The sequence below is a fragment of the Tupaia chinensis genome, unplaced genomic scaffold, assembly GCF_000334495.1.
Source record: "Tupaia chinensis unplaced genomic scaffold, TupChi_1.0 Scaffold000045_1, whole genome shotgun sequence".
NCBI lineage: Eukaryota > Metazoa > Chordata > Mammalia > Scandentia > Tupaiidae > Tupaia > Tupaia belangeri.
Window position 1 is genome coordinate 10,031,505 of NW_006159501.1, and position 19,096 is coordinate 10,050,600.

Here is a 19,096-nt window from a genome sequence, read left to right on the forward strand (position 1 = left end):
AGTGGCCAGACAGTACATAGAATCATTCGTGTTTAGCACCAACATAATTATTAAATTTCTTTAGTAAAGGGAAAAACAGAGAGAGGGCATGTTATTGATTTCCAAAGCTCTGAGGATTGTTTGCAGTTACTCAATGCTACATTCTTTTAACAGAATTTTGTCCTGCAAAAATAAATATGTATTTCTTATATTTCAAAACTATTGCATAGTTAAATATACAAATATTTGATGACTCCACAATATTTCATTTTTATTGAGTGTCTTGTAAATCACTGAAGTGTTTTTAGAACTTCATTGCTCAGTAGTCACTGCCAGGCAGTATGAACTGGGAGTGCAAGGAGAAGGTGAAATCAAGTGTCTACCTGGGCCAGGCAGGAGCTGTTGAGGGTCGAGTGCAGGCATGAGCAGGGCTGGTTGATCTTGCTTCTTTTGCAGAGGCAGCTCATTTATAGAAAGGGTAGAGCTTGGCTTGCAGAATTACCTCCTTCCAGTGTCTCAGGGCCATGTCTTGGGTGTCCCCTGGGCCACCCCCGGCTGTCAGTTCTGTGGCTCTTGTCTTCTTCCTCCTCTGGCTCCCTTGGTCCTTGCTCTCAGTCAGAGGCTTCCTGCATCTTTGGAATAAAACAGCCCATCATTCTTCACTGAGTCTGTTCATGTACTTACGATGGTAGAGACTGGACTGATCCTACCTTAAATACTGCATGCAACAAGGCAATGGGCATGGTGGAGGGAGAAGATGAAAGGAAAAAAGGAAAGGAACCAAGCAACACAGTTGGACCCTCCTGTCTGTGCCTTCCTGTCTCTCCCTGCAGGGAAGGTGCCCACTCCCCCTCTCCCCTGCCCGAGCTCTGAGGACCAGAGACTGAGGAAGCACAAGTGGCTTCTGATCCCATTGTCTTTTTGTTCAGTGACCAGGAAGATGGGGTGTCCATGGCTCCTGTGATGGTTATTTTAGCCGTGCCTGGTGCAGTGGGAGATATTTGGGCATTGGGCCTCATGGCATTGTTTAGATCACATCTCGGTGGCTGCCTGTCCTTGAGCACATGGCCCATTCAGCTCTGTGCTTCCACAAGGAGCTTCTTCAACAGAGGATCTGCTGGGACACTCCTCCCAGGAGAGCAAGGAGCACAGCTCGAAGGCATCCCCGCATATTCCCAGTGCAGACTAGCAAGCAGAGCACACTGTGACACAAAGCTGCTTTCACCAATCCTCTGTCCCGCGACAGGTCACCAGTGTGCTCAGTAGCTCAGTTACGCCAGCTTCCCTGGAGTCGCTGCACCCCTGGTTCCTATGCATCCACTGTTTTGAGGCTTACTTCTCAAGCAAAGAAATGGGGGGTGGGTTAGCAGGAGTCAAATTCTGAGGTGACCACTGGCCCAAAAGAAAACCCACATGAGAGACCTAGGAGGTGGTGACCTCTTCCACTTGTCCCCAGTGGGGAGACTGGATAGCCTCTGGCAGAAGAGGAGGGCACTTGGCAGAGCAGGGAGGGGAGAATGGCTCTGCCCTGGCTGGGGAGGGACTTCCCAGCAGCACCCAGACTTGGAAACGCCCAGGGAGATGACAGGAGCCAACTTCCATGTCTGTGCAGGGTTAGTGGAATTAACCCTCAAGGCCAGGAGGATTATGGCGGCTTCAGTGAGGGGGCTTTTTCTGTAGGCGGGAGGAAGAAGTGGTAGTGTGGAGGCTGGGGCAGCGTTGGGCTGTGTGGCTGGGGAGGGACTTCCCAGCAGCACCCAGACTTGGAAACGCCCAGGGAGATGACAGGAGCCAACTTCCATGTCTGTGCAGGGTTAGTGGAATTAACCCTCAAGGCCAGGAGGATTATGGCGGCTTCAGTGAGGGGGCTTTTTCTGTAGGCGGGAGGAAGAAGTGGTAGTGTGGAGGCTGGGGCAGCGTTGGGCTGTGGTGTGGCAGCTGGTGGCTTTTTCTGTGGGCGGGAGGAAGAAGTGGCAGTGTGGAGGCTGGGGCAGCGTTGGGCTGTGGTGTGGCAGCAGGAAGGGCAGGCCAGTGGCCCATGTGGAACTCAGGGGTAGAACATGCCCATACTCGGGGGACAGCAGGTTGGGGATGCTGATCGGAGGGGGCCATTCAGAAACCCCACCACCAGGTCTGTCATCGTCAGTTAAGGAGGGAGGCCATGCCTGGAAGAGGGTTATAGTCCTCCATCAATCTTGTATGGGACGCGTCAACGCTTCCCTCTGGGCAAGTCCACTTCCCTTCTGCACCCGGTACCTACCACGGCATCTGACCCTCTTACAGCCCATGGGTACTTGGCAGTTACTGAACCAGTGTTCCATGCCTTTGTAAATCTTACTAGGCTAAACTCTACGTGTTACTCAAAATTGCAAAAGTAATTTCCCATTCTAGGGCTGGAAAGTGAGGGGGGGTGTCTCTTTTGATCAGTAAGGAATGTTCCTGTAGGCATCATGATGAATACTGGGACTTAGTTTGGATATGCTGGAACTTCTTAAAGCTAGGAGTGGATCCAGGTTTTATGGAGTCTAAAGCTGATACAGCTTGACTCTCTCCATAACAAAAGAAAAAGACGGAATTACAGCTATATGATTAGGTATGGAAGTTAACATTTATTTAGAACAAGGAGAAATAGCAACAAATTACACATTTGGAAAGTTGACAGGTCTCACCACAGGATAGAAACTGAGGAAAATGGCATACCATCACTGATTAGCTTCATGAAACTCCTCTCTCATCCCTTTGCTACCTGGGGTTTTGGTTCCATATTATTCAATCACCTTTCCTTATGACAGCATTAAAAAAATATATTATTATTTTTTTAGATTTTTTGCTATAGGGTGCATGCGTTCACCAGAGAGACAGACACAGAGAGACAGAAAGCGAGATATCACTCCTCCCCACCCCCCCAGGAGAAGTCATATCTCAACCTCTCTCCTCCATTCTTTTCTTGGAATTTTGGGCATGCGTGTATATGTGCCCCATGAGTTTCAATCTGCTGGGTCTGGGACTCAAACCAGAGTTGACCACACGGAAATCCTGTGCCTTAACCACTATGCCACCTGCTGGTCCTATGACAATTTTATACTATAACTTTCCTTTGAGTGTGTAGATGGAATTCAGGCACACTAGTGGGTCCTCGTGGACTCCCAGCATGGGGAGGCCCCTTCCAGCCAAGAACTGCACAGGGCCGCATGCTGGGCTGTCTGTAGTCTCGTGGTGGGCAGAGCTGTTTCCCAGGAAGCCCCCTGAGCACTGCAAACTGTGATCTCTGGGCATGAACTGCTACACCTGTTTTTTTTTGGTCATAGAGTGCTGATTCTTATCATGGTGGGCAGAGCCGTTTCCCAGGAAGCCCCCCGAGCACTGCAAACTGTGATCTCTGGGCACGAACTGCTACACCTGTTTTTTTTGGTCATAGAGTGCTGATTCTTATCCACCGTGTTGGTTCTCATCCTCTCTTGACCCAATCACTGTGTCCAAGGTGATGAAATACCCTGGTCTCCCAGGCCTGGGCACCCCATCCATTGTGGTCCCCCCACAACATCTGGACTGGGAGGGACTGGGGGGCCCTAAAAGGCCAGTGTATCCTTCCTCTAACGCAGGGACCACGGGTGTCAGGTAGGCGACCGTTGCAGTATGCATGGTAAGATGGCACAGTCACTGTACGGAGAGGCTGTCATCGCTCACACAGCATCCCATGGGAAGGGTCAGGTAGTACTCAGTGCCCAGCTAATGAGCAGTGAAAGTTGTCTGGCTCTCCCTGCCGCCAGGCTCCCGTCTGGGAACACAGAACTCTTGCAGTGTCGTTACCCGGCACGTTGCTAAACTCGTCCGGGGCTTCGTAAGTACTTGTTGATCTTTTGTGATAGGATTTCAGGGAGTGGCGAGAGCTTATTGATCCTTTAACGTGGCTCCCTGGAAACTGAGAGTGTCCATTTCTGGGTCATAGGGCTGTCATCGTTTGAAAATACAACGCGGATGTTTCCCTTCACATTTGTAAGTGCAAGTTAAGGTGTGAAGGGAGCCACGGGCATGTGACCTCTGATTGCGCGTCGCCAGTTCTGTATCTGTCCACCTTATTACTTACGGTGCCACCGAGCAGTTTCTTTCTCCTCTACTTTTGGACCAATTTTGTATGGCGGTATTTTCTTGGAGACCATGACAGATGGGTTTCAATATATGTTCGCGTATATAAAAGGCCCGGCATGGCGGTCTCGACTTTGGGCCTCTTGGCCATGCTCTCTCTCACACTGAGCATCGCAGGAGACAATCCCTTTGGTTTGTCTTCTGTTTCTTCGTCTTTCCTCTGCCCAACCAGGCCATGAGCATCTCCATCTGCAGCAGCACCGATGCCCATCACATAGGAAGTGTTTAAGAAGGTATGCACTGGGGCAGCAGGTGGTGTGGTGGTTAAGATGCTGGACAAGGCTGAACATGGTTCGAGTCCCAAATGAATGAGTAGGGCTATTTTGAGGAATATTGATTTTAAAAGATAGGAGGCAGATAGAGCTTGTTTTTGGGGGAAATTCTATTGAATGAAGCAGAGCATCTAAACTTACAGGAGACAATGGACAGAAAATCCTACTGACTGTGCACTTTCTACTCAGCACTACAGTAGGTCCTGTGGGAGGCACAGAGAATGTCAAACTAGACATTTGCCTGATTGAGGAGCTCAGGGTTTATTCAAGAAGGCATTGTAAAAAAGTGCAAAGTAGTGTTTCTTTCGGTCCATCATAGCGACGCAGATGGGGTCTTTCTAGCCTTTATGAAATGAGAGGTTATATGGGGGAGGGTGGGCTGATTTCCAGTCAGGACCCTTCCAGAAGCAATAATGGGAGCCCTAATTCAAGCAGGTTTAAATGAAAAGGAATGAGGAAGGGGTTCATTAGCTCTCTTACTGAGGCTGACCAGCAGTCGGGCCTGGAGAGGTGGGGTTGGCACAGTGGCATCAGGACCCAGTTTTCTCTGCTACCTCGTTCTCAGGCTGCCTGCTGTGTAGCCCCCAGGAGCACTGACCTCACCTCCTCATGGGTCTGGCAGAAAGTGAAGGCCTCCTTTGGTGGGTCCTGCAGAGGTCCAGGCTTAATTCTGATGGGCTCCAATCCTCACCAGGTCCTGTGGAATGTGAGGTTCTGTGTCTACACCACATGACATGCTTGGTCCTGGAGCCTGGGTGGAGTCAGTAGTCCAACTGAGCAGGATGTGCCCTGTCCAGATAACACACACACATATTGAGTACATGATAGTGCACACATGAACAGATAACACACGTGAGTACATGATCCTGCACGTGAACAGATAACACACATGTGAGTACACAATCCTGTACATGAACAGATACATACATGAGTACATGATAGTACACGTGAACAGATAACGCACACGTGATAATGCACTGAACAGATAACATATATTGAGTACATGATAGTGCACATGAACAGAACGCACATGTGAATACATGATAATGCACTGAACAGATAACATATATTGAGAACATGATAGTGCACATGAACAGATAATGCACACGTGAATACATAAGTGATTGGACCAAGAGCTGGGAGGATCAATTTGATTGGGAGAAAGACAGGACATATTATACAGAGAAATACGATTTGGGCTCCCATGACTTTAAAATTCTCTCACTTGAGACCCCATGGGAGGCCCACATACCAGCTAGCAGACGCTGACCCATGTGGTCCCCAATGCTGACATGCAGCCAATCGGCCCAGTGCATGGTTTTCTGAGGCGCACTGGTGTTCTTCCCCAGAGCAGATGCAGAGTGCACGCGGGCCTTAGCTCTGAGCCTCGCTTGCCCCTGGGCGCCTGAGGTGCCTTGCAGGGAACCAGTGGGGGTGTCGACACACTAGGCTTTAAGCCCTGAAGATGAGACAAAGCCTGGCTGGGTCCTCACTTAGAGGGTACATTTCCAGGCCTTGGCGTTCCAACCTCTAAGTTCAGGGAAACTCAGAGGTTGGAACATAGAGCCCAGTGAGAATTTCGTACAAGTGTTTTGAATGTCTCTAGGTCCTTTGTGACAGGCCCTCTCATCTCCGGGGCACCATGGGTCACCCTCAACATCTGACCCTCAACATCTGACCCTTAACACCTGACTCTTGACAATCACTAACATACGACTCTGCATTGTGGGATCAGAATGTAAAGCACCCTGCACAAGCAGCATGGCCTGTCCCTGTTCTGCTTTGTGATCAGGCGGCAGGGGTTGGTCCCCTTGCCAGGCGTCTTTGTCATCCTTAGAGGCTTTGCCTAATGGCCCCATTTGAGTGTTAATCTTGTAGACACCCTCCTCCACCCGTCCCATCTCCACTTTCTGGAAGGATTTTGAATGGAAATACCATGTTACATACCGAAATCAGCAGAGAGCTGTTGAACTAAAGTGCGAATGCCCTGTACATCGCATTGCCAGCAGCAAAGTGGGGTAAGAAGCCCTTGGAAGGAGGCTCCCATTATGATGTATTCACTCTGCAGGTTTATTAGTCCGCTGCCTGGTCAACACCTGGGAGCTCACTATACGCTTGCCTCTCCTCCAAGTTCTGGACTGATTTTTGGATCTCTTGAGTTGTCACCTACTTGGATTCTCATCAAATCACCTGCCTTGTCTGTCTCCCGTTTTCTCACTGCTCATCGTTTTCCACTTGGGCCAGCGGGCACCTACCCAAATCCCCGTCTGCCGAGGACCTGGGCTGGTGTCTCTGATTTAGCACTGGTTCTCAAGGACGTGGGTGTCCAGTGGCATCTGGACTCTGGCTCTCTCTGCCGCCTCAGCTGTCATCTGCTCCTCTGCATGGGGTTCTTTGAAAGGGAAGGGGTTGGCTTCCTGATAGAGGGTCACTGGTGTGATCCTGACCTGTGAATGTTCTGGATTTACTCTCTTACAGTCTCAGATTTGGAGCCAGCGCAGACTCAAAGGCCATCTCCTCTCTGAATGCTTTGGCCACGGGCAGAGGGAGTTCTCTCCTAACTACCTACACCCACGGTGAACCGACCCCTGGGAGCCCTGAGGAAGCCAGTCAATTCTTTTCCCACCCTGACCGCTTCTTACAGCCTGCACCTTCCATTTTATCTTGCTCATTCAGAGAAATGTCACAGGCCAGCACCAGGCCCGGGATGGAGTTGGAGGTCTTCAGTTTCCTTTCAGTGTGACTCTCGAGCTGTTTCATGTTCTGCCCACCTTTCTGCCCTCTGTTAATATAGACATAGACATAGACATAGACATAGACATAGACATAGACATAGACATAGACATGTATTTGTTCCCCTCTGAGCTATTGACCTGAATCTGGACACTGTCTCTACCCGAGACAGACCTTACTCTGTCTTAATAGAAAATGTCTCACCAGTGCTCTCTGCTTCAGTTATGCAGCTGGCTGAACCTGCGTGTCTTTTATTTTCTAGAAACCCATAAGAAATTGTGTTAAATTAATTGTTGAATGCCAGAAATACTTTGTCCAGGGTGTAGACTTTGGTATTTGCTAAGGCTGGGTTTCAATTGCAGCTGCCTGACCCTGGGCTTGCCTGAGCTTGGACTGGTAGGAGGTGTTTCTCAGCACTCCAGTCGCCGCTCTGGGAACAGACAGCCTCAGCTTCGCTCCTGGCTCCACCAGTGCTTAGCTGTATGACTTTGGCTAAGTATTTGTGTCATCGTGTGCAACAAGGGTGATAATAACTATAATCCCTGCACAAATCGTTCTGGAAATGCCTCTGATAAAAATACTCAGAAGTGTTAACTCTTGTTTTGGTTACCACTACTATGACTTAACCTCTCTACACCCCAAAACCTTCCTCGGGCTGTTGTTAGAGAAACATGGAGAAATGCAGCCAGCTTCTAGCCTGTTGTAAATCTTCCATCAATGATATGAGTTAAATTTATGGCACTCATTTGACCTGTCATCCCAGTAACATGATTAAAAAAACAACAACAACAACCTAGAAATGATAGGAAAGTGGTGGGACAGGAAAGGGACAGGAAGGAAAGTGGCAGGCTAGGGAAGGGACAGCGTGTGGGTAGCATGTGTGGGTGTGCTAGTGTGTGTGTCTGTGTGAATGCTCTATTGTAACAGATTTACTCCTGTATTTTGAAAAGTGTGATGGCTCCTTGATTTCACAAGTTCAGTCCCTTCTGGACCCCATCACTGGTTGATAATTACATCCTAGGCAATTGGTATTCCCTGGGGATTAATGTTTGGTACCAGCTTTAATGTTAGTGTCATAATTAGAATACTCATTATGCTAATAATGTTAAACATTCATCTTATGTATATTTATGTATGACAAGATATGATAATTCTATGTAACTTACTTGAGAGCAGGTAGGCTAGAGTATCATGTGAATCATTCTTTTCCTAATTAGCAGAGATAGGAAGGAGTCGGAAATTAACATGAACCAAGGACTCACAATGTACCAAGATCCTTGTTAGATGCTCTGAATACATGATTTTACTCCATCTTCACTTCCTTCTTCTGAAGTACCTTCTCCTATTATCCTCATTTGATAGGTGAGAAAACAGAGTCAGGGTAGAAGAAGCTCACTCCATAGGACAGGAGTTAATTGGTGTGTAAACCGGGAGTTGATCCCTAGCACCTTCGAATAAAAAGCATCACTTGTCTGTTCTGCTACAAAAGAGAACCTGGGAAAAAAATCCTTCTTTTTCACTCCATTTCCATCTTCCTCCTGGGAAGTGTGGTAAGTCTCAGTATAATTTTTGCAAAGTAGTTTGGAGGTTTAAGCAAGAAAGGAGCCGAGGCAAACGTGAAACACCATTTACATCAATGGAGGATCTCACCACTTAAGTTCTTATTAAAGGACTAGAAATGTCTCACTTGCTACAAATACCCTCTTAGGGAGATGGCTGAATTCTTACCTTTGGTTGTTTTTAAGGAGTTGCTAATAGACAAGTAGTTTTTGTGTTTTCTTCCTTCTTTTGCTGTGAATCTGAGGTAAGAAGCAGCAGGAGAAGGATGAGGGTTGGAGAGTGTGGTCAGTCATCTTCCCGTCTGAGTTCTGAGGACAGGACACTGCTCACCTCGGAGTCCACACCGAGACCCTGGATAGTGTGACTCAGCCAGGAGTGCCCTGAGGAGGCTGGAACCTTGAGCTCTCCTCGCTGGATGACCATGGGCAGTTTCCTCACTCGTCTGGGCTTCTCTCGTATGACTGCCTTCCTCAGGATTCTTTCAGTGCTAGTGACAGAAACACAAGTAATAGGAGCTGAAGCTTCCCTCCATCTGGCCTGCAGATGAATTTCCTTTAGACAGTGAGAAACTCAACAGCCAGTAGCTACAGGTTTCCCTCTCTCAGTTGAGGACACAAGACAGAAGACAACTGTTCTCTCCAAGTATTGAGATATAAAATTACAAGGAAGGTTTCTAGATGGTTTGTCCTGGGTCACAGGTTTCCTGTTTGATTGTGGCCAAGAGGATGAGCATCTGGAGCTGGTTTCTGTCACAGGAAGGTGTGGACAGAGAGGCTGGGCACATAGCAGCCATTGGGCTCACCCAAGAGAAGAGCAAGCATTGTAAATGCCAAGATAAGCCCAAATGTGTTTGCCTTCCACCAGCGAGGTGTTTCCTAACTCCTCCCGTTACAAACGTTCTTCTTTCCTTATCCTCGTCCCTATTTGGTGTGAACAAAGTTGTTTTTAGAGTAGCTTGGAATTTTAGCTCCCTGTTCAGCATTTTTTCTAGTACAAATTAGTGTGAGCAAGGACTGGCTTCCTTCCCTTTGGTGGGTTTAGAAGATCATCCAGTGAGCTGAGGGACTTATGCCTGGAAGTCAGAACAGATGCTCAGTGCTTATGGGAGACCTGTTCACTGCCACTGTCAAAACAGGGTGACTTTAATGCCTCTTCTCCACTCCTTCCTGATAAAACACATACGCAGGTGAAAAGAAATTAAATTGAAAATATTAAATTTTATTATATAACTCTATCTTCAAAAGAATCTGAAGCTAATTACCTCAAGACTCAGCTACGCACATACTTACAATACAAACATGATAGCCAAAATAACAATGACAGCTCACTACATTTAACAAAGATGAACTAGAAATATAAACTTCAGGGATTAAAGAAGGAAGTATATGGGTGAAACATGGGAGTGATAATAATAACCATGATTTAATGTTCCACCTAACTGTGAAGTTCCTGGAAGTATAGGAGTGAAACATGAGGGTGATAATAATAACCATGATATAATGTTCCACTTAACTGTTAGGTTCCTGGCAGCTAGGAGAAAGAAGAGAACCATTCTGGGTTCTGAGAGTATATGAATATTCTGAAAGTATACGGGTTTCTTAGCAGCAATAAAGATTTCCCTACCAAAGTAGGCTTTTTTATACCCATCTTTCCTAGCACTACATTCTAAAAGGGACTTTATGAAAGTCAATGAATGGGATAGGGACTATCTCCTCTGTAATAGCAGTAGACTACACAGGGCAGGTGCTGGGATGCCTATTGGCAGGGACAGGAGTCATGGCATTGAGGCCCCACTCCATGAGGGCTTTAACTGTTTGGGCTGAATCCAAACAGCATTCATTTGGGGGGATTCCGGGAACACCTGTTTGAGACATGGCTACACATGTTCATGATTGTAGGTTGCAGGCAGACAGTTCTGTGCCCCTGTGTAAGCAATCTCACCTCTCCACATGTGACAATGTGCCTCGTTCCTTCTTGAATGCCCTAATGCTTTTGATATCCTTCACATGTGACTTCTGGGAAGGTTTTTCTGATTTCTCCCCAGGCTGGCATTGTTGTCACACATGTTTGTCTTACCCATCACACTCAGCTCGTTGAGAGCCCTCTCCACAGTGTACATCCACCAAGTGCCTGGCCTACCTCAGTTACCTAGTCATTATTCTCTAATGAACAGATGAGGTCTACAAGGCTCATGACCTCCAGAAAAATAGAATAAGGACATACTACTTAGGCAAATTTTCAGGTGAGCTGCTATATGATCTTGAGTTAGATACCATATTTAATGCACAGGGGGTGGAAATGATGAAGATCTGCCATGGGAATTGGAAGTAGGAATTTCCCAAAAATCTTGAAATATTTTTACCCAAGCCATTAAACTACAGAGAACTGGAATGTTGGTTGCATTTAAGGAGTCCATCAGTCTGTCAGTCATATTTATTGAGGTTTACCATGGGCTAGGGCAGTTCTACACATTGAAAAACAGCAGAGTTAGAAGACAATACCCCTCATTTCAAGTGAGCGAGATCAAACAGATGGTAATTTCAGGCAGTGATAAGTCATACAAAGAAATATAAATAGATTGGGAGTGGGGTGAGGGAGGAGGGACAGCTCTAGTTTGAGAGCAGGGGAGTCTTCTTGGAGGAGATGGCTTTAGAGCTGACTTGAAGTGTGAGGAGAAGGAGACGTTTAGAGAGGGTTTCCTACAGAGAGAGGCAGTGCAGATACCAGACAGGAAGGAGGTTGATCTGTGCAGCAGGAAGTTGGCCCTTTGGCTGGCAGTCAAAGAGCAGTGGAGGAGCAGGATGGGCCTGTGCGTTTGGATTTCACTTGAGACATGTCCAGAAATCACTGGAGGGTTTAAAGCTGGGAGTGGTGAGGCCTGAGGTAGGTTTACAGATGGACTCTAGCTGCTGAATGGAGAATATGAGGATGAAACATGTGGAAATGTGCAGACCAGAAGGAAGTATTATGGCCTATTGGGCTAGAGAGGATGGATCACTACGGCTGAGAGGACCAAGGAGGTAGTGTGGAGGGACTGAGCCAAGGCTGGACTCGTGCTTTGGAGACTCCCACTCACAGGACCTGCTGCTCCTGAGTTCTGCCCAGGTGGGTGGGTGGTGGTGGGGTGGTTTCTTGAGAGAGAAGGCGACGGGAGTTGCTGGTGTTGGTGTGAGACAGGTGGGAGGACCACTCAAAGGTGCTTTGGATCATGTTACATTTGAGATGCCCAGCATCCAGAGTGCTGTATGTGAAGCCTGCCTGAGACTTCATCACTCTCCAGCTATAAGGGAGGCTATTTAACTATGAATACATGTTTTTTGAATGACTTTGAAATCATTGTGTACTTCTTTTATACAGGTCTTAATCTTATTTGTGCTGCATCATGAGAAGAGAACCATCCTGGGTTCTGAGAGTATATGAATATACTGAAAGTACATGGGTTTCTCAGCAGCAGCAAAGATTTCCCTGCCAAAGTAGACTTTTTAATACCTAGTTTCTTACCCTCTTCCTATCTTTCCTTCATCCTTCTCTTTTTTTATTTACTTTCTTTTTAAAAAAAGAATTACTTAATTTTTATTTATCATTATTATTACTAGTTTGAGTAGACACATACACACACACACACACACACACACACACACACACACAACTAACTGAGGGTATATTCCACTGATCCTAGATACAGTATTTCAACATGGCAAATGGGGTCAGCCTTGTGGTGCATTGTTGTGGTGCATTGGTTAAGGGAGCTGGATTCTATGTGACCAACTGTGGTTCTAATTCCAGCCCCTGAAGCTTGAAATACACACCAGGCACGTGTGTGTGTGTTCCTATCCTGACAGGATGGAGAAATGGGGGGGAAAGTTTTGTGGGATGAACTCTTCCCATCGAGCATGCTTTCTCCGTCTCCCTTGCGTTCTCTGGAGAGCACTCTGACGATATTTAAAACCTGCGAGTGACTACACTTTATTCATGTATTCAACAGATATTGACTGGCCTCTTAGCTCTGTGCCAGGCCGACAGAACAAGGTGAGTGAGGGAGCCACCGAGAAGGGTGGACAGGGCTGGGAGAGCGATGCAGAGACCAAACAGTGACAGTGGGGAACCCAGCAGAAGGGAAGGGACTCCAGAGGGGCCTGGAGCCCTCAGAGTGAAGCTGCCCCTGGAGTACCCTGAAGAACAGGCCTTTCATGAAGCAGAGGAGGGTGGAGCCAGGCAGGAAGAATCGCGGGGCCAAGCCAAGGAATTTGGACTCTGAGAGGTCGGAGTTGGTCAAGATTTGAAGTAATAGCGGGGCTGGATGGTGGCAAAGTGATAATGCAATTGGGCCCTCATGGGAAGGTCCAGGGTTTGCATCCCAGCCTCTCTGCACAGACGGCACATGCACATGCCTGCCTGTGACAGGCTGGTGACTGCACACGCCTGCCTGTGACAGGCTGCTGAGGCTGGCCGTGGGTCATGGCGTGAAGACCCTATTGGTGGTCTCTCTGTCCCCACTCTCTCTGTCTCTCCCTGCCTCTCTCTCAGGTAAGGACGCCATCAGAACGCTAGTCTCACCCGCTGACCCTGCAGTAACTCCGCCCACACCTGGTGAGAAGCACGTGCTGCTCCCTATCCAGTGGAACCAAGAGTTCCGGAACCATCGCCCCTTCAATCTTCTCCATCCTGGGCACACGCGGGCACTCCCCACAGACCTGTGTTATGCTGGTTCTGGCTTCCAGTTCCAGGGGAAACATAATAATGGCCATTGGCTGTAAGCGTGCTCGAGGCTTTCTGTGGGCACAGAAAGCAGGGGTCTCACCTGCTCGCACTGGAGACTCGCGTCCCGCCTTGACAGACGGTGACCACCCATGGCTGTGTCAGCAGTACTTTATATCGGTGTGGGGGTGTGTGAGTGTGCACACGTGACATTAACTACCGTGGCAGCCGTAACCGACCTGCTCTGAAAGAATTCAGGTCAGAGTAAAGATAAAACTCTTGTAAAGGGCTGACTTGCGTCTTGGTTGTTGAGGCAGCCAGCTGCATGGTTCAAGTCCTGGACCCGGAGGCTTGGGAAACACTCGGGATGTGTGTGTGTGTGTGTTTGTACCCAAGGTCTCAAAGGGAGGGAGAGATGGAGGGGAAGAGATAGTGTGGAGATTCTTCTTTTTTTTTTTTGGAGAGATTTTTCGCTATAGGGTGTGTGCGCTCGCCGTACAGACAGAGAGAGACATAGAGACAGAAAGTGAGAAATCACTCCCCAGGGGGGATGGCCATGCCGCAATCCCTTCTCCATTCTCCTCTCGGGATCTTGGGCATGCACACACACGCGCCTGGCGTGAGTTTTAAGCCACCGGGTCCGGGACGCGAACCGTGGTCGACTACGTGGGAGTCCAGCAACATAGCCATTACGCTAACTGCTGGTTCCCAGTGTGGAGATTATTCTGAGATGCTTTCTCCTCTCCCTCTTTCTCTGTCTCTCTCTAATGAGTGCTTGTGCCCTCTAGCACATATGCGTGCATGCACACACACATACATTCACACACACATACATACACACACACACAAACACAAAATGCTCGTAAAGATGATTCACAGGCAAAAAAAAGTGACCATTTTTGTTGTGGGAATATTTTCAGGCAGTTTGAAGCAGAGGCTTCCAGAAATGGTTGCAAGGTAAGCTGGGCATGAAGCAAGAGTTGCTGTTTCCCTCCTCGCGGGAGGGCACGTCAACCCGAAATACCGAGCACGGCCACTCCGAGTATTTATTACAAACATGGGGCTTTATTTTAAAGGGTTTCTGGGCTTACTGCGGCTCGTGTCAACCAACGCCAGCATGTGTGGCCGTACCTTCTGAGCGAGGCTCTGCAGCGGGCACTCCCGAGGTCCGTCCACCTACACGCTGCAGATGGCTTCGTTTTATAAGAGCTGAAACTGCATTTGGTGGAACTGATTAAATATAAAAACACCGCCATCTGCCATTTATTCTAATATAAAATGGTTCGGGCAGATGCTGACATCTTTCGAGATGATTGATTCATCCCTGACAAGAGAAGATGCTTGGAGGGTCCCAGCTGCCCTCTGTCAGACAATACCCTTGGCCAGCGCTCACGCCAGGCGCCAGCGTGCTGTGAGCGTAGCAGGGGAACAGAGCGCTTTAATAACGGCAGCCATGGACCTCTAAGTCCACCAACGGGCTTCTCCTTGCTCCGGCCTCCCTTGATTCTTGGCCCGTATTTAACCCGGAGAATGTTTTACACACACACTGCTTTCTCTTAAGTGCCTGATACCCCAGCGCTGGGATAATTGGAGGAGGTTATTTTCAGAAAGTAGTGTCTATTTGCATCGTACTGTTGAAAACTTTCAAATGCTCACTGTGTGTGCTGCTGCTGGATTTAACCTGATTTCTTCTAAATGGACTAGCAGGTTTCATTAATGTGTATATATATATATATACACGTTTGCAAAGAAGCCATGCCACACATTGCACACTGGCTTAGAAGCGACTGCGCTCGAATGGCTTAAACAGCTATGGGTGTTCTAGTGCCCTTTTCAGAGCGGTAATGCACTGTATCTTTCATTTATTTTATTTTTAGTGTTTTTGACTAGAGTGTACATGCACACCGCAAATACAGAGACAGAGGGAGAGAAAGCACACCCATGCGATGTGGTGCCTCCACAATTCCTTCTCCGTTTCTCCATCCTGTCGGGATTCTGGGCACACACATACACCTGACGTGGCTTTCAAGCCACTGGGACTGGGATTCGAACCATGGAGTCGTCCATATGGGAGGCCTGAGCACTAGGCCACAGGGCTGGCCTGACCTTTTAGAAAGAAAGTGCAGGGATCAGGACATTAACTTGGTGCTATGCTGGTGAGGTGTTTTCCTACTTAAGTCATGATTGTTAGATAGAAAATGATTCTTTTCCTCGAGACTTACAGTCAGAGGCGAAGCTTGGCTTTTCCTGTCTTGTTCATCACATATTGAAGTATTTGAATTCTTTATTAGGCAAAGTGATTTAAGAATATTTCTCGATGCCATTTTGAATTACATGCAGCGACTGCGAATGCCGTAATGCATTTGTGCTGTGGCCACGCGTACCCACGTGCGTGTGACTGTGTCTGTCTGTACAGATGGCCCCATTTTGGCGCTCGCAGAAAATTCCATTATTTTGAGTCACAAGCCAGTTCACGTATTGCCTTTCCCCACCTCTTGCTCACTTATTCTACTAATGCTTTCTAGTCTGGTAATCAAAGGAGGGAGATCAGATTTTATCTCCTCTCTGACAACGTTTTATTTAAGGTTCCTTTATGTTTTCGTGATATAGAGCACATGCATGCATAAGAGAGAGAGAGAAAGGGAGACAGAGAGAGAGATTGAAAGAGAGAGAGACTTCCCACAGGGCCTCATTGCACCACAATTTCCCTTCTATGCTAGACATATTTTTAAGCCCACCTGGGGCTTCAAACCCACAGTTGGCCATGTGGTCTCCAGCACTGCAGTTCAGGTTGCTGCCCACGGAACCACCAGGCTGTGCCTCTCGGAAACCTTTGAAATGGTGCTTGTCCTTGTACTGAGAACTACGTTCTCAGCGCCTCTGCCCCGCCCTCTTTCTCCTGCGCACACTGTCTTTAAATCCCTGGGTTCATATCCTGCCGACACTCTTTTTGCCCCACTCATCCACTGCTCTACGGCACTGTTATCATCTTGTTTGTCTTATTCGTCCAGGTAAGGCGGACACACCAGAGGCCACCATCTCTAAGTCGTCGGGAATGCTAATGGAGACTCTTCCCTACCTCACCATCCCTATTCCACACACCCCACCCCTGCCCCCCAGCTCTCTGTTGCTCTCCTCTCATTTACTCTTTTCTCTCTTCCCTCACGGCCTTCCCTCCCTTCTCATCCCTTTTCTGGAGCAACTACTTGTTAAAGTGAGGAGCACAGGGAGCGGTAAGACTGCTGAGGCTGGATCCGGTCTCCTCGAACACAGCTTGTATGGTGGAGCCCTAGCCCCAGGACCCCAGGGTGTATTTGGAGGCAGTCTTTAAAGAGATAATTCAATTCAAATGAGGTCAAAGCTGAGCCCTAATCTGGTAAGACTGGTGTCTTTGTAAGAGGAGAAAATCTGGACACAGACCCACATGGGAGAATGATGACGTGAGGACACTGCTTACCAACTGAGGGTGGCTCCTGGCCCGGACCCGTCCATCCTTACCGCCTCAGCCTCAGAGGAGCCCAGCCTGTGGCCCCTTGATTTTGACTTCTGGACCCCGTAATTGTGAAAAATAAATTCCTGCCGATTATGCTACGTAGACTGGGGTACTTTATCATAGGACAAACAAGACGAAGCCGTCGCTGCCCGCAAGGGGCCCATGTAGGGGAGTTAAAGGAGCAAGCAAGCCCTGGCCTGAGGGTGGCAGGGTGACCCTAAGGTTGTGCAGAAGGGCACACAGGGCTCCAAGAACCAGCCATCTGAAGGGCAGGGAAGGATTCTTAGGGGAGGGAGCCTCGATGTTGCAACCTAAATAATGAGTAAGAAGTTTTGGGGTGGATTTTAGAGGAACATGCTCTGGGCAAAGGGGAAACTTGTGTAAACTTAGGAGGGTGCAGGGGAGCTGTGGTCACAGATGGGTTTTGTCCAGTCACTTGGGAAATGGTGGCAGCCCATGTGGTACCGTTTCCTGCACCGTCTGCCTTTCATGGCATGGTATGCCCACCTGCCTACACCTTGATCCATCCTGAACAGACACTCCGTTCAGCAAGCAAATGCCCTCGTCTCTGAAGCCCAAGACAGCGCTCAGACCTTGGATTTGAAACGGGAGGGCTTTGCTGGCCCTGCATGATCTCGCCGCACAATGTCAAGTTTTTAAGCCACAGCAGGTGGTTGTGCCTCACAGGTCTGCAACTTGGCCAAGTCTAACTGGGCAGTTCTCTCTTGGAATCTCTCACATGCCTGTGTCAGATGGTAACTAGAACTGGAACTTATCTGAGAGCTTGACTGGGGTGGGGTCCAGACGACTCCCTCACACATATGTCTGGATCCCAGCTAGGAGCTAGCATGGCTGGATGGCTGCACTCGCCAATGCTTCTTTACATGCTTGCTTGGGCTTCCTCACAGAATGACGGCACCAAATATTCGGACTTCTTACATAGCGTCTGGCTTTCTCCAGAACATGTTTGTCAAAAGACAAATGCAGAAGAAGCTTACCCTCTGCTTAGAAGTCATGCAATATTGCCTCCTTCACAGTTTATTAGCTATACCAGCCAGCCAAGGTGAGGGAGGGGCTGCAAAAGGACATGAGTATTGGGAGTTGAGGTTAACTGGGGGGCCAGACTTTGGAGAGTAGTTACTATAAGAACCTTCTGGGTAGTAATACTAGGTTTGCGTTGAGTTCTGTCTTTCTATGGCTAGTGATGTAAATACGTATTGTGATTGTGAAGAGCTTGAAATGGCAGCTGACACCACTAAATAGAATTTCTTTGTGGGGAAAAACTAGACCAAAAGAGCATCAAGTATAATCACGAGATCCCCTTAGCTAAAGCCAGGATGACTGAGTGCAGATGTCTGAGTCTAGAGCGCTGTGGACAACCCAGCAAGGATTCAAAGCTTATGGTAACTGGTATCAAAAGTACATTTCTGGCCAGTTTAATTACTACACATATTTAAGGAATAAAGGATGTCTTTTGTAAAGTATTTAAGCCTGACTTTAATAAATGAGGGTCGAGGGCCCAGCAGGGGTATAATTTTAAGGCACTGGGCTCCCATGTGTTTGACCATGGTTTGAGTCCTAGACCCGGTGGCTTAAAACTCATGTTGGGCATGTGCATACATGCCCACTCAAAATCCCAGAAGAAGAGGAGGAGAAGGGATTGCAACATGGCCATCCACCCTGAGGAGTGATTTCTTGCTTTCTCTCTCTCCAGCAAGCACAAATGCCCTATAGCAAAAATCTTTCTCAAAAATAGATGAATAAATAATGAGGGCTTGTTGTGCCACTATTCTGCTTCTCATTAGGGGGTGCCCATGAACCGTCAGATTCTGTGACCCACTTGTCGGTATGTGGGGCCTTTCCAGGTTATCCTCTCTGCAGCCAGAGCAATGAAAATATAATTTAAGATGCCATATTAAACTGGCTGCCAATTCCTTCTCTGCGAGGTATCTTTCAGTCATAGTTTAAAGGATCAAGTCTTCAAAGCCAGCCACTTTGTTTGCTGCATCATTGCAGGAGACGTGAACCTCACCAGGGAGCAGGACCATTGGACTGTGGTTGCAGCAGAAGTCAAGCGAGTTCTGAACTTCCTGCACACAGCTCATTTCAGCTCTGTCCTGCCACGCCCGGTCCCCAGTGCTAGTTCCTCAGGTTGGTAACGCTCTGTCCACAGACCCACACATAACTCTCTGCCTAATTTGTGCCATTTTCCCTA

At 48.0% G+C, this 19,096-nt stretch overlaps 1 long non-coding RNA gene across 1 annotated transcript; it reads right to left on the bottom strand.

Moving 5' to 3' along the window:
- Nucleotides 1-334: 334 nt before the first annotated feature.
- LOC102501304 (uncharacterized) lies at nucleotides 335-6,415 on the bottom strand. The gene is made up of 3 exons (XR_333352.1): nucleotides 6,345-6,415; nucleotides 4,996-5,186; nucleotides 335-611 (listed from the first exon to the last, which is right to left on the bottom strand). It is a non-coding gene; the product is annotated as an uncharacterized LOC102501304 (long non-coding RNA).
- Nucleotides 6,416-19,096: the final 12,681 nt, after the last annotated feature.